Below are 3,141 nucleotides of genomic sequence, written 5' to 3'. Positions count from 1 at the left end.
CACTGCTGAGGGGAGCAGCAGGCGGGTCAGGAGAGGTCTGCCGGCCATGTGCAAGCGGGAATGGAACTCATGTGGAAGGGGCCTACGTCTCCTAGTGCTGTGCCTTAACCCACTGTGCCACCAGAGAGGGCCGAGAACCATAAAATATTTTAATTAATCAATTTCTTAAGTCATTAAGTATGGATGAACTAGGACTAGAAAGCTTTAGAGGTATTTTCACTTTAATCACCTCAAACAAGATTAATGGGGAAAAAATTCATAATCTTGAGGGAAGTATATAGTCTAAAAGTGTTCTCAGTCTAGGAATGTTCAATTATCAGGGGAAAAAAAAATAACCTGAACAATGGTGACCACTTTGGAATGAGAATGTGTCTTCCTGTTTTGCCCCCAGTGAGTCCCAAATGACCTCATGAAGGATACAATTCATATTACAATAATCTGAACGGAGTCATGTCAAATAACTTAACTGAGTCAAGGAGTTAATAGTAATTAGGCATAGAACACTAGAAATTGAGTGCTGGTTATACTGTGACCATTTGGTAAGCGCAAACTTCCTATAAATAATAACAATAAAAAAATAAATTAAGTCCAAGTCACACAAAATTCACTGAATATTGGGCTACAAGTTTTGTACCCCAACTTAAGTCTGTTTCTTCAATCAATAGGATCTGGGTCTCCTTACCAGTGTTTGCAATTCCAATATCACCATTCTCTGGATACCCAGTCCCACACTCAGTTGCCTACATCCCACAGTATGCTTACTACTGCTGAGAAGACAGCCAAGGATGGGATGTCCCGAGGTTCTGGAGTCTTTCCAACTCCTGCAGGGCTATAAGTGGCTTTGGGAGGGTAGCATGGCCAAATCCCCACAAGCAGCACAGGCTGGAATGTGAAATGCTTGGAAGGCATTTACAGCCAGCCAGGGGCCTGAGTAATGGCTGTTTCAGTTGTAACAAAGCATCCAACCAATCTGATGACATATTCAGCACACATTGTGTTTCATAGCAGTCAACCAGAAAGTACATTTAAGCTGTTAAACTCAGAGGAGGAGGGAAAGAATATGAAGCAAGGGAGGGTGAAATGGATATAGAAGAAGAAGGTAAGGTATGAAGAAAAAAAAAAAAGGATTAGGAGTGTCTCTAAATGACTGTTCTAGAAATCTGTAGAAAATGAGTATCTAAGTTCCTTGGATATTTTCTTGCATGAAACATTCTGGTCATCCAGATTATTCACTATCTTTAGTGGTCATCACTCACAAACTGCAAAGTGTCCTTGCAGTTGTAACATGGTCTGGATATCGGCTTTCTTAAACACCCACTTATGAGACCTGACTAGAACACCACCTATCTTTAGTAGTTGGTCAAATAGTGGCTCACTGTGGTAAGTGGTCATGGTATAGCAAATCCTCAATTAATCACGTAAAGAGGACTGTGGCACCGGGAATGGAAGCTATTTATCTAACTTTGGATCTGTGATATTCTCAGTAGCAGATTTAGTTTTCTAATTATCTTGATTTGGTTCATGGTAAAAGTGCTTGAATTTGAAATTCCTTAGGACTTAATTAAGAATGAGAGGAAACATTAAAAGACTAGCTGGCCAATGGGCAATCAATACTAACTACAAATGTCTATGAGTTAAATTCTTAGGCATTTTTACTTAGGCAACAGGAGAATTTGATTTTTAGACTTAATTTAAATAGTAGGCAATCTTAATTCAGAGTTTACCAATGTCCGCACATACACATATATATGCATATTTTTCATCTAGCCCTTAAAAAAAAACCTTTGTGAAGTAGATACCACCATTACTGAGGCAGAGAGAGGTTAAGTAACTTTCCCAAACCCACTCAGTTAGTAGCGGTCTAAGAACATAGTCTAGGTAGTCTATCTCCAGAGCCTATGCTGTTAACCATTGTATTGTGATTATAAAAACATGCATCAACAATTAGGGTACAAGAAGGAGTAACAGGGAAAATGTGGGGAGTAAAAGTTGTGAGAAATAAGATGTGGAGAGAGTGGAGGCCCTCCTCTACTGTTTGCTCCCTTCATATTATAATAGCCTCAACCATAAAGTTCATATTTGGTAGATAACCAGAAGCAAGCAACAACTAACCAGTGAACAATCAAGATAGACAACATGAAATCAATGTACTGAAGTTAAATATTTTACTTACAGGAGCATTTCTCAGGTCCTCACCCCCAATCTATTTTTCATTCTTATTTTACACATAATTCTAGTAAGGAAATTTAACTGTCTTATAGCTCCAAAGAAGACCAGAAGCAATGAATTGGGGCAACACAGGCAAACAAAATAAGAACAACATGAACAGAGAAAGTTGTACAAAATAAGATGCAAGAATTTAAGGATCTCCAATATGGTGGTTTTGAAATATGCCCACAAATCTCTGACATGCCTTCAAGAAGTGGAGCTTGTGTATAGGCTAGACTTAGTGACGCTAAACAATATGGTGATAGTTCACTTTTGCTTCCTCCTTGCCATTCCTCTTCCAGCACTTGCTCTGGGAGAAGGAAGTTCCCATGTCATGAGAATATTCAAGCGACTAATGTAGTAAGAAATAAAGACCTCCTCCTAGTGGCCATGTGAGTAAGCCATCTTGGAAAGGTGTTCCCCAGATTCAGTCTTGAGATGACTATACTCACAGCCAAAACACACTCAAAAGAAAAAAAAATTCAGAGACTGAGCCAGAATCACTTAGCTAAGATGCTCCTGGAGTCCTAATTCTCAGAAACTGAGATAATGAATGTTCATTAGTTAAAATTTCTAAATCTTTGCTACACAGCAATAGATGATAATATAAACAAGATGGGGTTATTCAACATTGTAAAAGCACCACATAATCCAATAGCTCTTGAGGACACTAGAAATAATTTCATATGACAACACATAACAAAAGTTAAGATTTAAATGCAAAGTTAAAATTGAAAAATGTAAGTTAAAAATTTTTAAGTATACAATTTAAGAAAGCAAGAAAATAGAAAACTTTAGAAAATTTTAACCATTTCACCTAAAATGATTAAAATAAAAATACTTCTGATTAGAAGGTAAATTTTGTTACTAGAAAAAAAGTTCATTTCCCAATAATGTTTATGTAGGTTTTTGCCCTTTTGCCATTCTACTCTT

This window comes from Condylura cristata, unplaced genomic scaffold (genome assembly GCF_000260355.1).
Source record: "Condylura cristata isolate star-nosed mole 26May11 unplaced genomic scaffold, ConCri1.0 scaffold00006, whole genome shotgun sequence".
In the NCBI taxonomy this organism is placed as follows: Eukaryota; Metazoa; Chordata; class Mammalia; order Eulipotyphla; family Talpidae; genus Condylura; species Condylura cristata.
This window is presented reverse-complemented; position numbering follows the sequence as displayed.